This window comes from Balaenoptera borealis (genome assembly GCF_965194805.1).
Source record: "Balaenoptera borealis genome assembly, chromosome: 3".
In the NCBI taxonomy this organism is placed as follows: domain Eukaryota; kingdom Metazoa; phylum Chordata; class Mammalia; order Artiodactyla; family Balaenopteridae; genus Balaenoptera; species Balaenoptera borealis.
The window spans coordinates 70,477,856-70,501,592 of NC_138866.1; the positions used below are offsets into that span (position 1 = coordinate 70,477,856).

The 23,737-nt window shown below is 33.2% G+C and overlaps 1 long non-coding RNA gene across 1 annotated transcript in view; it reads left to right on the plus strand.

Annotated features, from left to right (window-relative positions):
• The window catches only part of LOC309625133, a 549,787-nt gene extending 527,942 nt beyond the window's left edge, over nt 1-21,845 (plus strand). Inside the window, exon 2 of the long non-coding RNA XR_014242341.1 lies at nt 21,721-21,845. This is a non-coding gene — a long non-coding RNA (uncharacterized lncRNA). The remainder of the gene's footprint in view (nt 1-21,720) is intronic.
• The last annotated feature ends 1,892 nt before the right edge of the window (nt 21,846-23,737 follow it).

A 23,737-nucleotide genomic window follows, 5' to 3' on the forward strand; every position in this document is an offset into this window, starting at 1 on the left:
AAAACAAAGTCAATAAAGAAAGACAAAGAAGGACATTACACAATGATTAACAGGATCAATACAATAAGAGGATATTACACTTATTAACATAAATCCACTCAATATTGGAGCACCTACATATATAAAACAAACACTAACAGACACAAGGGGAGAAATTGACAGGAGTGCAATAATAGTAGGAGAGTTTAACACCCCACTGACATCAATGGACAGATCATCCAAATAGAAAATCAATAAGGCAAGGGAGGTCCTAAATGACACAATAGACCAGTCAGACTTAATTGCTATCTACACAACACTACATCCAAAAACAAAACAGAATACACATTTATTTTAAATGCACACACTCTGTAGGGTACTAGGTCACAAAACAAGCCAGGTAGAAATCATTTTAACCATCTTTTCTGACCACAACGGTATGAAATTAAAAATCAACCATAGAAAGAAAAATGGGAAAAGAAAGAGCATATGGAGATGAAACAACACAATACTAAAAATGGGTCAACAATGAAATTAAAGAAGAAATCAGAAAATACTTCGCAACAAACAACAATGAAAATACAACCTTACAGAATCTATGGGATGCAGCAAAAGCAATTCTAAAAGGGAAGTTTATAGTGATACAGGACTTCTTCAAGAAACAAGAAAAATCTCAAATAAGCTACCTAACCTACCACCCAAAATAATTAGAAAAAAAAAAAAAAGCCAAAGTCAGTAGAAGGAAGGAAATAATAAAGCTCAGAGAGAAAATAAATAAAATAGAGATTAAAAAATAGAAAAAATGGCTTTTATTATGTTGAGATATGTTCCCTTTATACTCAATTTGGTGAGATTTTTAATCATGAAAAAAATAAACAAAATTGACAAACCTCTAACAAGACTCACCAAGAAGAAAAAAGAAAGGACCCAAAAAAAACAAAATAAGAAGTGAAAGAAGAAAAATAATAACTGCTACCATAGAAATACAGAAAATCATAAGAAAATAGTATGAACAATAACATGCCAAGAAATTGGACAACCTAGAAGAAATGGATGAGTTTCTGGAAAACTACAGCCTGCCAAAACTGAGTCAACAAGAAATAGATAATTTAAATAGACTGATCACTGGAAGTGAAATAGAATATGTAATAAAAAAAGACTCCCTGCCAACAAAAGTTCAGGACCAGATGGCTTCACTGGGGAATTCTACCAAACATACAAAGAAGAAACTATCCTTCTCAAACTATTCCAAAAAATTGAAGAGGAGGGAATACTCCCAAATTCATTCTATGAAGCCACTATCACACTGGTACCAAAACCAGACAAAGACACTACCAAAAAAGAAAATCACAGGCCAACATCTTTAATGAATATAGATGCAAAAATCCTCAGCAAAATATTAGCAAACCAAATCCAACAATGCATAAAAAGGATCATACAACATGATCAAGTTGGATTCATTCCAGGATCTCAAGGATGGTTCAACATACACAAATCAATCAATGTGATACATCATATTAACAAAAGGAGTGACAAAAACCACATGATCATCTCAATAGGCACAGAAAAAGCATTTGACAAAATTCAACATCAATTCATGATTAAAAATCTCACCAAACTGAGTATAAAGGGAACATATCTCAACATAATAAAAGCCATTTACAACAAACCCACAGACAACATAATACTCAATGGTGAAAAGCTGAAAGTCTTCTCGCTAAATTCAGGAAGAAGACAAGGATGCCCACTCTCACCACTCCTATTCAACATATTATTGGAAGTCCTAGCCATAGCAATCAGACAAGAAAAAGAAATAAAAGGTATCCAACTTGGAAGGGAAGAAGTAAAACTGTCACTATTTGCCAATGACATGATATTCTACATAGAGCACCCTAAAGTCTCCAAACAAAAGCTATTAGAATACATTAATTCAGGGAGGGAGCAGAATACAAAATTAATATACAAAAATCTGTTGCACTGCTTTACATTAACAATGAAATATTAGAAAGAGAAATTTTTAGAAATCCCATTTAAAATAAAATGCTTAGGAATAAAGTTAACCAAGGATGTGGCAGACCTAAACATTGAAAACTGTAAGACTCTTATAAATGAAGTTGAAGATGATTCAAAGCAATGAAAAGATATCCCATGCTCTTGGATTAGAAGAATAAATATTGTTAAATGGCATTACTACCCAAAGCAGTCTACAGATTTAATGCAATCCCTATCAAAATCCCAGACATTTTTAACAGAACTAGAACAAATAATACTAAAATTTATATGGAGCCACAAAAGACCCAGAAATGCCAAAGTAATGCTGAGGAAAAAGAACAAAGCTGGAAGCATAGCCCTTCCAACTTCAGACCACACTACAAAGGAACAGTAATCAAAACAGCATGGTATTAGCACAAAAACAGATATATAGAACAATGGAACAGAATAGAGGGCCCAGAAGTAAACCCACACACTTATGATCAATTAATCTATGACAAAGGATGCAAGATGTATAATAGAGAAAAAGCCTCTTTAACAATTGGTGTTGGGAAAGCTCGACAGCTACATGTAAATCAATGAAATTAGAACACTCCCTCATACCATATACAAAAATAAATTTTAAATGGTTTTAAGACCTAAATGTAAGACCTGAAACCATAAAACTAGAAGAGAACATAGGTAGGACACTCTCTGACATAAATCATAGCAATATTTTCTTAAATCAGTCTCCCAAGGCAAAAGAAATAAAGGGAAAAATAAACAAATGGAACCTAAGCAAACTTAAAACCCTCCACACAGCAAAGGAAACCATTAACAAGACAAAAAGACAACCTATGGAATGGGAGAAAATATTTGCAAATGATGCTACCATTAAGGGGTTAATATCAAAAATATAAAAACTGTTCATACAACTCAATATTAAAAATACAAACATTCCAATCAAAAAGTGGGCAGAAGACCTAAAAAGACACTTCTCCAAAGAAGATATACAAATGGCCAACAGATATGTGAAAAGATGTTCAACATCACTAATTATTACAGAAATGCAAATCAAAATGATGATGAGGTATCACCTCACACCAGTCAGAATGCCTATCATCAAAATGTCTAACAATAATAAACGCTCAATAGGGTGTGGAGAAAAAGGAACTCCCCTTCACTGTTGGTGGGAATGCATATTGGTGCAGCCACTTTGGAAAACAGTATGGAAGTTCCTTAAAAAAACAAAAACAGTGCTACTATATGATCCAGCAATCCCAGTCCTGGGTATATATCCAGAAAAGACAAAAACTCTAATTCAAAAAAGAAATGCACCCCAGTGTTCATAACAGCACTATTTACAATAGCCAAGAAACAGAAACAACCCAAGTGCCCATCAAGAGATGACTGGCTTAAGAAGATGTGATATAGATAGATAGATAGATAGATAGATAGATAGATAGATAGATACACAGACACACACACAATAGAATATTACTCAGCCATAAATAAATGAAATATTGCCATTTGCAGCATCACGGATGGACCTAGAGAATATTACAGTAAGTCACCTACATACAAATGAGTTCTGTTCTGAGAGTACGTTCATAAGTCCAATCTGTTCATAAGTCCAACAAAGTTAGCCTAGGTACCCAACTAACACAATCGGCTATATAGTACTGTACTGTAATAGGTTTATAATACTTTTCACACAAATAATACATAAAAAACAAACAGAAAAAATAAAGAAAATATTTTTAGTCTTACAGTACAGAACCTTGAAAAGTACAGTAGTTCACGCCAGACACATGAACTTACGTGATCAGACATGAGAATACACATTTGCATCTTTAAAAGTTCACAACTTGAAGGTTTGTATGTAGGGGACTTACTGTATAGTTAATGAAGTAAGTCAGACAGAGGAAGACAAACATTTTATGATATCACTCAAATACAGAATCTAAAAAATAATGCAAATGAATCTGTATACAAAACAGAAACAAACTCACGGACATGGAAAACAAATTTATGGTTACCAAAGGGGAAAGGGGTGTGGGGAAGGGATAAACTAGGAATATGGGATCACAGATACAAACTTCCATACATAAAATAGATAAGCAACGAGGATTTACTATATAGCACAGGGAACTATATTCAATATAATGAAAAGTAATCTGAAATATATATATATATATATATATATTTAAAACTGAATCACTTGTCTTCACCTGAAACTAACACAATATTGTAAATCAACCATAGTTTAATAAATGGAAAAAGTAAGTCAGGACTCCTAGGGAGCAACCTTAAGTTAGGGGTAGAGTAGAACAGGGGATTGCTATTTATTTTTATATAAACTTTTAGTACAACTTGACTTTTAAAATGTGACGATTTTATTGATTAAAGTAAAAACTAATAAATAGTTAATGTGACAAAAGTAAACAAAATATATGTGTTTATTATAACATAAACCTTTAAAACTCTGAAAGATGTAGAGGAAAAGTCACTCTAAACCCCACAACCCAGAAGTAAAAACTAAATAAAAATATTTCTTCCCATGAAATATTTTTATTTATGTTTGAACATAATATCATACTTAATATGGAAAAATTATATATACTAATTATCTCCCACCCAATTTACTGATTATAAAGATGACAGTAATTCTATGATATTTAATATTGGTAATATAATTTATCTACTTCAATTTTAATACTATGAACTCAAGTTCCTTAAAATTTTTTTGAAAATGTAAATATGTGTATACCCATATATACAAAATAGATAGGGATCGCAAGTGAAGGGAAGATGCCCCTGTTCTGAATTGAATGAGTCCACACCATTGAAGGTATCCGAGAGAAAAGTGTTCTGGGAGAAGGCTGAGCAAGGCTGAAAATCTCTGAGGTAGAGCAAGCTGAAACATTGGAGAAACAATCAGGAGGCCAAAGTAGCTGGAGCAGAGACTAAGGGGAAGTGGAATAGGCATCAGACAAGTAATGCCTTCTTTCTGCAGACTGAAAGGACTTTGGCATTTTTCTGATGGACTTGCAGCACCATCACAGTTTCTCTTTTCTTTTTCTTTTTTCTTTTTTGAAGTATAATTGACATACAATGTTATATTAGTTTCAGGTATACAACAGTGATTTGACATTTATAAACATTACGAGATGATCACCACAATAAATCTAGTTACCTTCTGTCCCCATTTAAACTTATTACAATATTATTGACTATATTCCATATTCTGTATAGTACATCCCCATGACTTATTTTTAACTGGAAGTTTGTGCCTCTTAATCCCCTTCACCTATTTTGACCACCCCCCGACTCTCCTCCTTTCTGGCAACCCCCAGTTCATTTTCTGTATCTACGAATCTTCTGTTTTGTTTTATTTGTTCATTTGCTTTGTTTATTTGCTTTTTTTCGATTCCACATATTATTGAGATCATACACTATTTCTCTTTCTCTGTCTGACATATTTCACTTAGCATAATACTCTCTAGGTCCATCCTTGTGGTTGCAAAAGGCAAGATTTCATTCTTTTTTAAGGTTGAGTGATATTCCATTACAAACACACACACCCTCCACATCCTCTTTAACCATTCATCTATCGATGGACACTTCAGTTGCCTCCATATCTTGGCTGTTGTAAATAATGCTGCAATGAACCTAGGGGTGCATATACCATTTTGAATTAGCGTTTATTGCAGTTTTGAGGAGGGAAATGTCCGGGTCAAATTTACACTTCATCAGACTCAATCTGGTTGCTTTATGGGGTTCAGTATTTCAAGTCACAGGTAATAAGAGCTTCATCCAGGGTCTTAAAAATAGGAAGGTAAGAAGGAGTCTGATTTATATAAATGAAAGGGAGAGTGGTCAGGATTTTCTATGTAGTAAAGGTCAGTACTTTTTAACCTTCCTCTTGCCTCCAGTTTACTGAAGAGATCATCAGATTTTTAAAAAATGATTAAATTGCATTTAATGACAATTCAAAGCCAAAATTCAGGGTTCCACATATTTTTCACACTTTGCCCTACAGTCCCTGAGGCTTCATGTGACAAGTCTTAAGACTTACTTCTTGCTTCCACCTGCTCCCTCCCTCCCCCGCACATAAACAGTATAACAGTGAAAAAAAAGCTTCTTGGCAGCATAGAACTGTGATGACATCAACTCTCACACCTAACAGCCATGGAAGCCTAATGACACAGAGAAGATCTGGCAGAGATCCTCAGAGGACTGCAGTTGATATGAACACAAGTTTCGCACTAGGAACATGACGCTGCCTAGTTTTATACACCATTATCCGCATTTCCCAGTGTTAAAGACTTGGAAAATATAAATTACCGCTAAAACTCATAGGCCTGTATTGAGTCTCAAAGGATAGAAAACTTCTACTTTAAAATATGGGGAGAAATATTTCCCTGCATCTATATCTTCCCACCCTTCCACCCCCTGAACTGCAGTAAGCAATCGGATCTGCCAGGGGTAAGTAATAAAAGCATCAGTGTTTGAAGGGTCCTGGTTAGGTTGTGTTGAGTCACGTAAGACAAACAAGACATGAGAAGACTTTCCATTGTGCTTTTCTGTGGTTTCCCCTGCCAACTGGTGAAGTGAACTAACATGGAAATCAGTGTCCTGAAAATTGGTTGAATTAGAATAAAGATAAAGCTCTTTAGGTTTCAAAACAACTGTATATGCCTACTCTGTGCATCTGAATCCTCAAACCCTGCCCTCTCACCTTGCAAATGAGCGTTCTTTTCACAACGAGAGAATGTCTAGCCTTAACCAGAGCATCCTATTTCAATAATACATAGGCTCAGGTGTTTAATAGAGAGTCTACTGCACTTTTCGACAAGGCTTCGGTGTGTCACCGCACCTTACTTTTCCACAATAGACTGAAATTAAATTAAATATTGGTAAGCTAAACAGGCAATATAGCAGTGGCATTCACATTTAAATCCCCAAAGCATACTTACTACATGGATGATATTGGTCTAGTTATTTCAACTCTGTACATTTTAATTTTTTTCTTCTATAAAAAAATTAATGGCACTTACCTCAGAGTTTAGTGTGAGGATGAAATGAGTAAAATCATGTAAATCACTTAATATGGTCCCTGTGCACAGAGTCACTGAGTTAATGTTAACACTCTTATTAAGATGTTCATTGTTCTGAACTGACAATAAGAAACCCTCTTTGTTATGTTCATTTTAGTTTGATTCTGTACATAGTCTCCTTCTGCTGAAGAAAAGCAATGTTTTAAAGTCAAGAAATCAAGCAATACATGTCAAAGTGCTTGGTGGCTGATGTGTGCCCTAGAGGTGTGGAGGTTTGTTGTATTATAAATAATACTATTCACGTTATTCTTCCTGAGTTTCTGCAGCATGGTAAAGGTAATAATGTGTAACTGATGGAATTTCAAATAAAGCATTATTAAAATACTTGTTCAGTGACCTTTTTGCTCTTTACCTTTTGTCTTCTTCTGTCTGTTAACATTCTGGTGTAATCTCTATTCTATTCATCTTATACATTTCTTTCAGTTCTACGCATGACATCCCCTTAACTGGTTCAGGACATCTATTTTATTTTATTTTGGGAATAGAGAAAATATATGTAATAGTACTTATTAAGAAGTTTATATCCTAAGTTAGGAGATCCAGGCCTAGAGAAAGACACAGCAGTGAGTAGATCTCTTAATAAAAAGGGAATTAAACATCAGTTAATTTCTCATGGTATATGAATTATAATAAGTACTTTGGAGGACCTTTTGAGATCCACAACCTAGCAGGGTGCCATATGGTAAAATCCTTCCTTGGTGCTAAAAAATGCTTTTGCCTGTGTGGGGTGCTAAATCTGTCAGTGCTATTTTATTCCTGACAACCAAGAATGCTGAGGTAGTCTATAAACCTATTTACATATTTACGATAGTCTTAGAATATAATTCATAGATTAGAAAATTTTAGATGAAAACAGCAGAGGAGGGCAGAAACAAGAAGGCACATTTTTTCAGGAAAAATTGCTTAAGAGAGCAAGAAATAGTATCTTCTCGTGATCCATGGATTAGGGATGACTCAGAACATTCTCACAATAACGGTCTGTTTCTACAAGGAATAAAATTTAAGGTAGCTCAGAGAACTGAAATCTTGCTTTGCCAGGATCTGTCAGGGAATATTGGTAGGGAAGAGTGGGTACCTGTTAAGTTTACCAGACACATGAATATTCCAGAATCTAGGCTTGTGAGGTAGTAGATCAGATTCACTAAGAGTCTTCTAGGCAAATAATACTTGCTTTAGAATAACATTAGATTTAAAAAATTAAGAATAACAGTTCTAGAACTTTTAGTTTCCCAGAGTCAAGATTTATAGAAAAAACAAAATATTCTGAGTTAACATCACCTGTTAATTTATCTTTTTTCTGAGCAAAGGGATAAATAGCACGTAAGGGTTAGTACTTCATGACCAGAGGAAGGCAATGGAAAAGCAAACATATTTCAAAAGAAACAGACCTAAAGGAAGGCAAGGGACTCATGAAACTGTATGCTTAAAAAATGTCTAAGTGGATGAAAATCCACAAAAGCTCAAATTCAGTAAAGAAATTGTATACGTTATAAAAGGATGAAAGCTCTTGTAGATCCAACAATATGAGAGACTAAGTTAATATTTCAGCCCCTTCTCTACTGCATAAAATAAAACAACAATAATAAATTAATGCTAACCAAGTTTAAAAGGAAGAAGAAAAATCAGCAGGTGCTGGAATGAAGAAGAATCACAAATCCAGAGCAATAGGGTACAAGTTACCAATGTGGTTTATATGAATGGTTGTATTAGAAAAGGACACACCATCCTACCAGGGTTAAGAATTCTCATTTGAATTGCTCAATTTTGAAAACTTGGACAAACAGTAAAAGTGACTCGCCTCCTTTCTGTGTGAATCAACAAACAATTGTAGGCAGAGAACTGCAAAACCACACAGGTAACTGGGTCACTGATATGAGTGACTTCATCACTTGGATGAATTACTACTAGGTACAGAGTTGCCTGACATTCCACCAATGCATTCAATGACATGTGACTGATGGTGGGTCTAATAAAAATCATACTTTTGGCTAAAGATGGAAGTAAAAAATATATTGAGATATTTGCAAAAACTTTAATGTGGTACAAACAAATCTGTGATTTCTAATGGTGATGACACAACTTCTGCTAATACTACTGTGATTCATTGCCTACTTTCATGATCAGAGTAAATAGTACATTTTAGTTATAGCTTGATCAAAATGAAGATATAATTTTTCCATCAAATTCCAGGCCCTTAAATCTATACATGGACCTCATGGGTACGAACCTCTGCTTTACATGAATTACCTCATTGAGTCTTTATATGACCAATGTGAAGAAAGAACTAATATTTTTTTAACTGGAGATAAAACTGAGGGACAGACAGTTTGATTTTATCAGTTCATGTCACACAAAAGTTAAATCCTGGAGCTGGGATTCTAACAGAGGCAAATTGACTCTGGCACATTTGCTTTTATTCTTTTATTTTGAACTAAATTCTTATGCATTGTTATGTATTTATGCATTAGGTACTTCTGTTATCTATCTAGACATTTGTTTTTTTCTATTGATTCATGCACCACATCTATAATGCTTCCATTGCAGTTTTGTAATATGTTTAATATTTGGTAGGATAATTTCTCTCTCAATATTTTACACATCTTTTTCAATATCCAAATTAATTATCTGAACTTAAGAGGCATTATTAGAATTCAGGTTTATTGAGGTAAAATCTTGCATACAATAAAACTCATTCTTTTTTAAGGTACAGTTGATGAGTTTTACAAATGTATAACGCCACCACAGTGGAGTCATAGAACATTTCCCCCCCAACCCAAAATTCCCTCATTTCCCTTTGTAGTCGATCCCTTCCCTTCTAAGCTTTAAAAAAGTTTAAGAGCAAACATTAAACCAGAGAAGCCAAGGTCTTTTCTTGGTTTCTTTTTACAAGACTAAAAATAAATAAATAAGTAAATAAAGGACAAGCTATAAAATGAAATGGTGACAATATTCATTACATTGTTAGTTTATGTATTAAAAAGCTTCCTTTAAAAAAATTTTAAAATACAGGTTAGGTAATCAGAAACAATGTTATATAACAATAATAAGAGACCACTCCAATTAAAGCAGATTGGAAAATGTTAAGATTAAATTTAATGTTTGGAAGGACTTAGGTAAGGTTTAGGAATAGAATTGTGCAAGAAAAAAGTAAAGTAGGTAGAGGTATCATACAGTACTTGATAAATTGTAGACTTGGTGAGTCTACAAAACGTTTCATCTTTTAAAAGCTAGAGTAAGTAAGAAGGAAACCTGTTACTTTGGACTTAATTATGGCTACTAAGAGTATACTTGTTTAAATGAAAATAACAAGAAATTTTAAAGAAATCGAACACATTGGCTTCGTGTTAACCAACAGAGATGTCGGATATATAAACTGAATTAAAACCCAGCAAAGGTAGGTTTGGTCCCACAGCCTGAAATTTTTAAAAAGATGACTCAAAGTGTTTCAAAAACTCAAAGTCAAGATTCTGTAAAATCCTTTTCTATCCCTTCTATCAGAAATATCAAAACCAACTTTCACAAAAGGGTAAAATAAAATACATACTATGGCACTTAACGATTTATACTCATTGTATTTCCCATTCTTAGTGGAAGGGGATTTCATTTTATGGAAAAACTCTTGCACCAAATAACAGAACTCAAATTATAAAACTTTGGACATTAGGTAGCAGAAAAATGAGGTAATTTATAAATGGATTACATTTCCTTTGCATCAGTGACAATACATCATACATCCTTCTTATGCTAAATATCCGACAATATGTTCTGATTTTACAACTCCCTCCTCATGCCATTTCCTTCTCAATCCATTGTAATCTCCTTTACTCCACCATTAAAGCTACTCCTAATCCAGACACACTGACTCCTTAATTCAACAGACATTTTCAGTCTTAATTTTTGTTAACTGATTCCTCTGCTGTTTTTAATTTTGTAGATCACTTGCTATTGCTTAAAACTTTCTACTCCCATCATTTTCATAACATCAAATTGTCACTTACTTCTAAATAATGTTGGTCTTCACTATTTCTTTCATCGCCTAAATGCTGGCACACTCAACTCCTCTCCAGTAAATGAGTTTTCTTATACTAAGTTTCTCCTTGAATTATCTCTACCACTTTTATGACCTTAACTCTTACCTATATGCTCTTATGACTTCAAAAATTATAGCATTAACCATGATCTCTCTTAAGAATATTAAACATGTACATATACCTAACTTCTGGACCTCTCCACTTTGATATCTCAGGAGTCTTTTAAAGTCAGGTGTCTAAAATGAAATTCATATTCCTTCCAAAACTGTTTTCTTTCCTAAATTCCATATGTCAGTTTACAGTTCCACCAATAATCCTAACACCTAGCTAGGAAACTTGGGTCCTTTATTTATTTATTTTACCCCTACACCTAATTTACAAGTCCTACTGGACAAGTTTACCTAGTAATTATGTAGTGCATCTGAATGACCACTTTTATTTTTGCGTCCACTCTGCCAGTTTCTACCCTCATCCTCTTTGGCCTAGAATGTTCGAATATACTATTGATTTTGTATCACAGACCCTTCAAATCTACCCTCACACTGCCAACAGATTGATTTTTATAAAGCATAGAGCTAATACCACTCACCTCCCTAAAATCTTTCAAAGTCTCCTGTTTATCTAAAAATCTAAAGTTTTTAACATGTATACAACAATCTACATGGTCTTACCACCCCAAATCTGCTTCTCTAGCTTTATCTTCTTCTGTGTGCCTTGCACTTTAGCAACAATTACTTAAAAGCACTGAACACACTGTGCTAAGCCATGATTACATCTTTTGCCCAAACTCTTCCCTCTGCCTAAAATAGACAAACCCATGCCATTCTTTCTTCCCCTGGTAATCAACAATACTCAACTCACATGTCACCTCCCCAGAGAATCTTCTAACACTCCTCCCTTATTAACTTAACTATAATTCATCTATTTTTCACAATACCCTACACAATACATTGATGACATTTAGATCATTGCCATAAAATATTACTTTATGTTTCTCTCTCTCTTTACTCCTTTCTCTCAATAATTGAGAGACCATAGAAACAGTTTTATTCTTCTTTTTATCAACATAGCCTGATAATTACCTGATGTGTAATAGGGCTCAATAAATGATGGTTTAAATGAAATGGGAAAAAAAAGCAGCTGACATGGGTTGTCTTGTTAAAGGGGCAGAAATATGTCTTCACCAGAAATATGTAAATATATTTAGATACTCCAATTCCTGTTATATCTCTTCAACTACCTATCATAGATATTACAGGGGAGCTTCATACATCAGAGGCCCCAACCAAAGTAGAGGTGCCCCTAACTCTAAGAGCCCATGATTCCAATTATACTCTGCCTCCCTTAGAGCAGAATTTTCAGCCTCTAAGATTTAGGCTCTAATAGAATTCCAGCTACTAAATAATAATCTGTGAAGATACAGAAAAAATTGTATATGTTAATTTGAGCTTAGCATTTTATTTCTTGGAATTTGATTCTGATATTTGATTTCTTCAACAAAACTACTGCCTATTTAATGTTCCTCATACACATTTTACTATTGTTAAAAATGGTGCACAAGTCACACAAAGGGGGATAGAATTCAATTTATACAATTAATGAACTGACATAATTCAATATACACAACAGGGGATATAATTGATTTTTCAAATCTATATTTGAAAGTAAAATTATGAGATATATAGTTTGTTGATTTTATATTATCTAAGATTTCAAAACTCAGCTATCATAGTTCTTGACCTTTCACTGAATTCTTTGCTGAAAAGTGCTGTGTATTTTCTCTTTAGTGCTCTTCTTTCCTGATTCGACTTTTTTAAACACTTACCAAAGAAACTTGTGATTAATGACAGTTATAACTTATTGGACTTGAAGGACAAATGCTTGCTTCACCAGTTAAGGGAACGAGCTAATCAAAATGAAGAAGTGCAGGGCAAGGGAGAAGAGGGAGAGAAACGAATGCAGTGAATCTATATGGATTCGCTTGAAGTGATGAGCTGAACTGTTAACTTTTCATTTACTGCATCACAAACTTGACTCAACCTTTGTCTGTATTAAGAATAATGGAGCAGTTCTTATAAAAAGTATGAAACTTCTCAAATTAAGCCTCCTCCCTCTTATTTTTATAGCTACTGGTTGGTATTATTCCAGCTTCTTCACAGTAAATGTTTCACAATATCTTTCACAGATTGGAAAAACTTTTCCACTTCCACAGTTACAAATCCTACAAACCAAACTGTCTGTCTCTTCAGAGACTATAATTCATACTTCAGCAAGAAACTGAGACCAAACTTTTTATTTGCTGAGAAGGTGACACAATTTTCTTTTATATGGTGTGGTCTCATTCTTTGCTTTCCGATTGACCTCAAAGGAGTGGGTGCCTAAAATATTTCGATGCTAGGTTGTTTGTGAACTAGAAATGAATCAGTCTTGAAAAGAAGGCAGAAATCCTTTTTGGTGGAAGGGTGCCAAGTAACAATTCAGAGTTTGCCATGTCGATATTTGCTATGTGTTTCATCAAAAACTTGCACTATTGCTAGAAACTCAGCATCTAACAATGTAATCTAGCTGGTTATGTGTTTCTTTCCAACTAATCTCTGCAAAATAAAAGAGGAAAGGGTTAGAAACACGGGGATAAAGTTGTCTGAAGATTTCTGTCATGTACAATGGTGCTAGTTGAAGGAGGAAAACAACTCTGTGTTTCCTACATGATATAGAAAAAAATTTACTAATCAAAAAACTATACCTACACTGGATTTAAGGACAATTTGTGTGAAGAGGTGATATATTAGTATAGAATATAAATAGCGGCTTTACTAAACCTGAAAATTTAAAGTACCTAGGAACTTACTCCTTTTATTACTTTTGGTTCTCTAGAGAAGATTCATTTGCATATTTCTTTAAAATATTTCTGCTCTAGATGTGATCATCTATCTAGTAAACTGTCTCATGAACCAAGTAGAATGACAGCTAGAAGGTGAAACACCAAAGAAAATATGAAGTAACTTAGTCATTTTAATTCTGTGTTTTTTATTGTCTTAAACACCCTTCTCTTCCATTAATAATCTCCTCGGGGCTTCCCTGGTGGTGCGGTGGTTAAGAATCCGCCTGCCAATGCAGGGGACACGGGTTCGAGCCCTGGTCTGGGAGGATCCCACATGCCGTGGAGCAACTGGGCCCGTGAGCCACAACTGCTGAGCCTGCGCGTCTGCGCGTCTGGAGCCTGTGCTCCGCAACGGGAGGGGCCGTGATAGTGAGAGGCCCGTGCACCGCGATGAAGAGTGGCCCCCGCTTGCCACAACTGGAGAAGGCCCTCGCACAGAAACAAAGACCCAACACAGCCAAAAATAAAATAAGTAAAATAATTATTAAAAATAAATAAATAATCTCCTCGAAAGAAAGCAGTTGTTGTTCCATATAGAGGTCTCCATATAAGGGGGCGATGCTGAGAAACATCATATGCCCTCTGCAAGTTACTCAAGGGCTCCAATGTAGTAATGGGAGCAATGTTTCCAAAGCTGCTCTTGGACATCATATGCCTGTTTGATTTGGCAGAATCAATGGCTAGTACTTTTCTTTCAGCCAGTTTACTGGAAGCTCCTCCTTTTCTTACACATAAGTTCCCTATGGGCTCACAGTACTTTTACACATTTATAGACCATTTATTTTGTTCTGTTATTAACAATTTTTTAATTGTAACATTGAAGTGTTTCATAATTTTCCTTTTTTAAAACAATTCTTTCACTTTTCAGGAAACTGCTCTGTAGTGTATCTCAGAGGATAAATGTTAATATATAAGGGCAATATTTAAAAGTCACTTTGACATATTATTATTAATATGTCTTAACTTACATCTCATTAGTAAAAAATCAAATTTCCTATCTCTTTGTTGAAATTGTGTGATGTGTTTTTAGCTCATTTGTTTCTGTAGTCAATTCACTTAATGTAGAACCCAAAAATTTATGAAGGAAAAAAAGTTAGACTAGATACTCAAAGGAAATTCATCTGTGAAGCTAACTCTAAAATTTCCTTGAAAAGATACAAGAAATAAATAGCAAAAACTACTGAAAAAAAAAAGAATGAAGTGAGAGGAATGACACTATCTGACTTCAGGATTTAACGTAATACCACAATAATCAAGACACTGTGGTATTGGAAAAAGGATAGACTCATAGATCAATGGAACAAAAAGAGAGTCAAGAAACAGATCTACACAAATATGGTCAATTGACTTCTACAAAGGTGCAAAGGCAATTCAATGGAGAATGGAGAGTTTTCTCAATAAACGTTGTTGTTGGGACAATTGGACACCATATGCAAAAAAATAATGAACTTCAACTGAAAGCTCTCTCAATATGTGAAAAGCAGCTCAAAATGGATCAGAGATCTAAATATAAAATGTAATACCATAAAATTTTTAGAAGAAAAAATAGGAGAAATTCATCAGGATCTGTGGTTAGACAAAGAGCTCTTAGACCTGACACAAAAAAAATATTCAATAAAAGAAAAAAAGACAAATAAATTAGAATTCATCAAAATTAAACACGTTTTTTAAGTAAGGCACTATCAAGAGAAATAAAAGAAAAGCTACAGAGTTGGAGAATATATTTGCAAAACACATATCTGACCAAGAACTTTTACCCAGAACATATTAAGAACTCTCTACAAATAACCCAATTTTAAAATGGGCAAAGACTTGAATAGACCCAATAACCCAATTTTAAAATGACCCAATTTTAAAATGGGCAAAGACTTGAATAGACACATCACTAAGAGGATGTACTGATGGAAAAGAAACACATGAAAAGATGTTCAACATCAGAACAGCCTCTCAAAATTATTGGTGAAATGAAAATTAAAACTGAAAGGAGATTCCACTACATATCTATAAGAATGGTTAAAATAAAAAAATACTGACAGTACCAAGTGATGATGAGGATGAGGAGGACTGGAACTCTCATAAATTGCTGCTGGAAATGCAAAATGGTGTGAGTACTTTCAAAACCAGTTCATCAGTTTCTCATAAAGTTCAACATACATCATATGACCCAGATATCGTACACGCACGCATTTACCCTAGAGAAACGAAATTATGTTCACCCCCTAAACCTATACATAAATGTTTTTAGCAACTCTATTCATAATTGCCAATACCTGGAAACAACCTAAATATCCTTCAATGAGTGAATGCATAAGCAAATGGCAGTACATCCCTACTAAGAATGTTACTTAGAAATAAAAAAGAATGAACTATTGATACAACCAACAATTTAGATAAACCTCTAAGGCATTATGCTCAGTGAAAGTCAATCTCAAAAGGTTATATACTGTACCATTACATTTACTATACGATATTTCTTAAAAGTCAAAATAGGTGATGGAGAATACATCAGTGATTGTCAATGATCAGGAGAAGGCAAGTGTGTGGCTACAAAGGAATAGTACAAAGGAATTTTTGATAGTAATGGAAATATTATATATCTTGAAAGTGGAGGTTGTTAGACAAATATATACATGAGTTAAAATTCATATAATTTTACACAAAAATTCCACTTTTATTTTATGTTTATTTCTAATAATAAAATGTTTAAATGAATCTGTGAAAAATTAAAAATAAATTTGTGTTATTTTACTGTTTTCTTTTATTAATACAAAGAAGAGGGGAAGAGACAGAATGGTTAATTCAATAAGGAATGGTTAATTCAATAAGGCTCAAATATATGATATATTTTGAGGATTACAACTAACTTCCGATTTTTTCTTAGAGTTAAGATGAAGATTAAACGTGATTAATATTTTGCTGAAAATATTTTGAACACTATTAGAAAAAAAATAACTAGAGTTAATAGCAGATATGTTAGAAAGTCTTCTCTTCATATCTAAAATATATGATTAATTTTCATTAGCCTCAGCATATTCAGTTGGTCGAGAACTATGAGAATATTCATTATCTCACATGGTAAGCAAGAAACGACATCAGGGTTGAAATAAAGGACAAATTAGGCAACAGCAGTGGTTGTAGTTATAAATAAAATTAGTGCTTTTCTTCTGTGCATTTTGTTTATACTTTTTTGGAAATGCATAGCTTAATAAAACTTTTTGACTTTGTTTATAAATACAGTTACTTCACTCTGTTCAGTAATGAAGGAAAAAGATGATAGGACATAGTTATCCTTAGGTAAGGATTCATTAATAGATAAAAATTTCATAAAATAAATATTGTATTTGATTGCTATGTTACCCTTAAAATCCACTTTAAAGCATGGTCAGATGACCTTTAAGACCCTACTAGTATAAAACCACCAGTGAAACATGACCAGCACTCAAGCTGGGTAAACCTAGTCGCCAAATTCCCTTTCTTCTTTTTTTTCAAAATTAAGGCAAAGTACTAAAAATGACAGCCAAAAGAGTGCAAAAATCATTTCCCTTCCTATTTTTACCAATATACTTGATTCCAGTTTATATGGAATACACAAAATGTCATTAACAAAAGAAAATATGGTTAACTAAGCAATAAATTACCGAATAAAGCAATGTGAATATGTAGGTATTCATGAATGACTTATGAAATCACCCTGTTTCTATATATAACTTACCAGTTTTCAATGACCTTGAGTATTAAAAAATGGATTAAAATATACTGGATTTGATTTCATCTACCTCTGACAATTTCTCAGTATCATTTGTGAAGTAATTGATCAGCATAGTCTTGTGCTTTGTTTTTCCTAGCTTGAACTGACATTTTAAAATGTTCTTTTGGTATGAGAGCAGCAACTATTGCCTTTATACAGCCTTCAGGACCTAGGCAGGATGAAATTCTTTACCTCATTTAATGTTTTTTAAATTTTTTCACATGATTAATAAAAAACAATAATTTTAACGTGTAAGAGCTATCACTGTGAACATGTTTTTATTGTATTAAAATACAAAACTCTCCTGTGCGGTTTAAGTTTATAGTTATTGGATTCTGAAAAAAGAGGAGTTTGGGTTTTTTTTGATGATTTTATGCTTTGCTATAACAAGTGCAGTATAAGACTAAATTAATTGGCTTATAACATTGAAGAATAAGGTTTTAAATTAACAATTGTGGGATATAGATAATTTTTAACTTTATGGGCAACTCTATATGACCATGCCCTCCCAAAGAGTCTGAAAACAAAAAATTAAAGGTTTCATAGGTCACATTGCTATAATTATTAACTATATAAAGGTTGGTATACCCTTTCATTTCTCTGTAATAATATCTCTTGTTCATACTGTAAAGGACAGAATGGCACCAACCTTATGAGGGTTAATATGAAAAGTTATTGCCTAGAGGTATTCTCTCTCAAATGTCACCCAGAACAGTATTACCCCTTTAATTCATCAGACTCCAGACTCAGGGTCATAAAATAAGCATAATAAAGTGCCTTCTGTGCCCTCCAATTGTCAACAGCCTCCTTCAAAACCATTCATTCCCATAGGTCATAGATTTCTTGTCTTTCTCCTGTTTCTTTTGGCTTTTGACTCTATAAATAATTTCCTGTTAACAATTTTGTCTCACAGTTTGGAAATGATGCTTCCTATGTCTTCTGTGGCCTTGACTTCTGGCTTCCCTCCTTGACCACAAGAATGATATACACCCCCTTAATTACACTGCCTCTAGCTTCTCTGAGCAGATACCACAAATGCTGTAGCTGGATAAGTCCAGTCTCTTAGCAAAACTGTGTAATCACCTTTATCACTTGGTTTACACTGAATATACTATAGTACTTTAGAATGTAGAAAATGTTTTCATTTATATTATTGTTATTCATAATAACCAGTTTAGATACCCAGAGTAGATATAATCATTCTTATGAGGCTTAGAGAAGTAAAGTATCTTAACTAAGGACTTGTCGTAGCTCACTGGAGGGTTTAGAACGCCTTCTGATTCCTGTTTCAATATTCTTTCCATAGGTCCACGCTGAATCTAATTTATCTCCTGGGAGACTGAAACCATAAACAAAAACTCTTGCTTCTTAAAGTTTCTTTTTTATTTTTTTAACTTCCAATTTCTAAAATTTCTAACAGTGGTTCTATGAAGTACTTTCTCTTTTTTAAATATAAATATTTAATAGCTATAAATACATGTCCTTATGCCCTGCTCTATTCCCAAGAGATATATGACTAGGCCTACAAAAAATCAGGTAGTCTTAATAGGAAAATTTAATACACTCAGCTTCCTACTTCTCTTCTATTCTTATTAATTTTGTATGAAATGTGCCAATAAATTAACTCTTAGAATCCACCAGTTGTAGGATATGCTGATGCACATGTTTTCTTAGTTTTATGGAGAATAAAAGAATAGTTTAGTACAGAAAAAGTCAGTAAAAGAAGAAAATGATGAAGTGAGAAGTAAAGTTAAGTTAAATAATTTAATTGAACTTGTGCTTATTAGTCATCTATGATGCTGTAATATATAGTATATCATCCATTAATGTTCCAAAGTTTCTGATCTTTAGTTAATAAACACAAATTTAACCATATAATTGCCAAGGTGGCTTTGCCATTTGAATATCTGGCATGCTATTCATAAAAGAACTCTCACACACACACATATATATATATATATATATATATATATAAAGTACTTCATAAATGCTTGCTATTGTAATAATTGCTAATATTATGGAATGAGGCCAATGATATTAAGACAGAAGAATAATTTAGCTCACATTATGCATAGCGGTTATAACAATGTGTATAGGCTGCTCATTAAACAGCCCAAAGTTTTCTAATTTCTCTATATAATTTTAACAATTTGAAATCCTATTAAAGCATTCTTAGGTGTTATTTCTTTCTTGAATATTATTTTTGTTCTTAGTTTTTGTCCCCCAACTAATTTTTATTTTAATTCTTTATTTTTAAAAATATAAAATAAATATTTCTCTCACAAAATGTGAGTCATTGTTTTGGCTTCTTTGCTGAATGAATGTAATGAACATTATTCCTTTTTCTGGTTTGTTTTGCTTTGCTTTCTTAAAAAATTTTAATCAAGTTCCTTGTTAATCTGTTCGAAATATTTTATAAATTTTACTTTTTACTCCAAATTTTTGTTCAGTGTCCTAAGAGACTTGCCTGTGTTCTAAAGTAAACTCTCCCTTTGTCTTCAGTAGTTCTTACATAAAGAGATATAAAGAATTATACTTGAGGCATAGTTCACTGTCTTTGTCTTGCCTTTTCTTTTGTAGAGATATTGTGGGATCTTCGGATATTATTCTTAAATATTGCCAAAATACCAGACAACTTTCTACTCTTGGACAGGCCTAGTTTTGATTCATTCTTATTAAGCTTGACGTTTTAAAACACCAGAAGACACAGACCAAACTCTTTCTTAAAGAAACTATCTCCTTTATTTTCTACTCTAAAATAATGCCAACCTGTATTCAGATAGTACCCATATACTTTCTAACTCTTTGCTAGTGAGATTTCTCCTTTCAAACGGTCCAGCATCTCTACTTTCTTGGGGGAGAGCCCTTCGATCCCATCCCTAAGCTCTCATTTTATTTTTTATACAGAAAAAGATTGATCTAAGAACTTTGCAAAGCATTTCATGTTATTTTCTCTTGTTGCAAAATTATCTTTTAAGAATAGACACTGAAAGCCTTGTTAAAAGTGTCACATCAAGAGCGTAACAAGTACATGGCAACAATGGTGATACATGTTTCCAAAGACCCCAGTGGCCAGTAAAAAACAGGGAACAAGTACCCAGAACAGGACCAGTTACATCACAGACATCCTACAAATGACTCTGAATAAGTGAAAGGATAAGGAAATGAGGAAATGAATGACTTTTTAAGGTGGACTTAAAGCAGACCATATTCTAATATCAGTGCAAGGTGTTCTCGATTGCCTTTGGTCTCATTTAGATCTTAAAAGTTATAAAAAACCCTAAAATGAGTCAATCTCCATATTCAGTTAAGTGACAATAATTATATTAACTACCCCCTGCTCTAACTCCTAATCCTCGACAGCCTCATCTTTAGGAAAAACTAATAGCGGAAATCCTGGAAGTAGTAGAGTTATAACAGTATTATTTCAAGATCACTACGATCCCAACTTACTAACCAGGACCGTCAGAGAATAAACTCTCAGGTATCACATCTAAAAACCAGTCTTTGCAGTGACATTGATAGTTGAGGGGTCAAAACATCAATCGGCTCTCTACAGTGATTTCATAATTAGACTGATAGAGACAGGTCATTGAGAAAAAAAAAAAAATCCATGTATAGAAAACCAGATGTTCTCAAACAAGCACGCTTACATTTGCATCCTTACACAAAACCCAAACCAAACGTTTCTTAGTCCCCCTTTAAGCTGGGACGAAGTGAGAGAGTGGCACTGACATATATACACTATCAAATGTAAAATAGATAGCTAGTGGGAAGCAGCCACATAGCACAGGGAGATCAGCTCCGCACTTTGTGACCACCTAGAGGGGTGGGATAGGGAGGGTGGGAGGGAGACGCAAGAGGGAGGGGATATGGGGATATATGTATATGTATAGCTGATTCACTTTGTTATACAACAGAAACTAACACACCATTGTAAAGCAATTATACTCCAATAAAGATGTTAGAAACAACAATAACAACAAAAAGATTTGGAAAGAATAAGCTTAAAATAAATGATAGGTGGTAAAACATGAGATTTCCTAATATTTCTGTCTCCAAGTCAAATAAAATATGTGACTATGGTTGATTTAAAAAATAAAAAATAAATAAAATTTCACAAGTAAATAAATAAATAACTCCTGACTGGGTAGCCCTACATTGCCACCTATTCTTAAATGAGAGATATGCAACCAACTCCTTATGATAATATTTCATTTTAATGTGGAGAGCTGATTGGTGTCCTAAACTGTATTGTCTAGCATATATGCAGTCCTTTCTTGGTGATAATCTTGAGGCTAGTTGCTTTTCTTCTAAGAATGTGCAAAACTGTATGATGTGGCTGTTGCCCAAATTATGCAAAAAAAACACAGCCTTTTCCTCCTTTCATCTTAGAGATGATTTTAAATTGAACTGTGTTTTTCTTTACTTGACTGTGAGCTTTTAGTTTTTTTTTACTTTACAGTTTGTCTATTTTTTCCTAATTACTATTTAAATATTTTAGTTAATTTTATCGCTTATAATTTTACTTACCAATTAATATCAATAATAAATTAACATTTATTAAATACTTAGTGCTTTTTGGACACTTCTATTTTTATTTTCTTTTGACCAATATTTATTAAATGATATGGTCATCTGATTATAAAATTTGGCTCTCTGGCCTTGAAGTTCAAAGACTGACTTTATTCCCATTCACACATTTAACCTATATATATGTGTGTGTTTGTGTGTGTGTATGTATATATATATATATATATATATATATATATATATATATATATACTGATTGATCCTTTATACCAGATGCTATTCTAGGTTCTAGGTTCACAGTTATGAACAGGACACAAGAGGTGCTTGCTTTTATGAAGCTTACCTTCTAAAATAGGAATACAGATAATAAAAATAATTTAAAAAATAAGCAAATGAGAAAACATTAGATTACAAATAAGTACAAGGTAGGGAATTAAATTAGAGTGCTGTAATAAAAAATGACACATAGACACTTTACACTCAATGGTCAGGGAAATCTTTCTGAGGAGATAACATTTAAGCTGAGATCTAAATTTCCATAGATAATCTGCACTTACGCCATAAATTACTTCCTTCCTTTGTGTCACTCATTTTTTGCATTGTTTCTCATCTAGATTTTTATTGTTGTTGTTATTGTTACTATTTTATTCATTTTAAATTTACATAGAATAAACTTCACTCTTTTTGATGTACAATTGCATGAATTTTGATCAAGATATAAAATAATTTCGTCACACTGAAACAACTCCTCTTGATGTCCGTTACAGTCAACCCCTCCTACTACTCTAACTCATGCCAACCCTGATGTGTTTTCTGTTCCTATAATTTACTTTTCCAGAATGCCATATAGATACAATCACACTGTAATTTTTTTTTCTATCTGGCTTCTGTCACTTGGCATATGCATTTGAGATTCAACCATGTTGTTGTATCATTAGTTTGTTCCTTTTTTACTTCTGAGTAATATTCCATTATGTATAGATATGTCACAATTTATTTATCCATTTACCAGTTAAGGGACATTTAGGTTTTCCCAAATTTTAACAATAATAAATAAGACCATTATAACCATTTGCATACAGGCTTTTGTGTGACCCTAAGTTTTCATTTCTCTTGAGTAAATACAGCGGAGTAGAATTACTGAATCATGTGATAAGTTGATGTTTAACTTTATAAGAAACATCCAAACTGTTTTCTAAAATGGTTATATCATTTGTATTCTCACCAGCAGTATATGAAACTTCCAGTAGCTTTGCATCCTTCCAAGCCCTTGTTATTATGTTAGTCATCTTAATAGGAGTATAATTGTATCTCAAGGTTTCAGTTTGTATTTTCCCAATGACTACTTATTTTGAGCATCTTATTTATATGCTTATTTGTCATCCATGCATTCTTTGGTGAAATGCCTGTCAAATCCTTTGGTTGTTTATTTTTTTTACAAATATTCTTATTAAGTATTCCTCATTAAGTATTT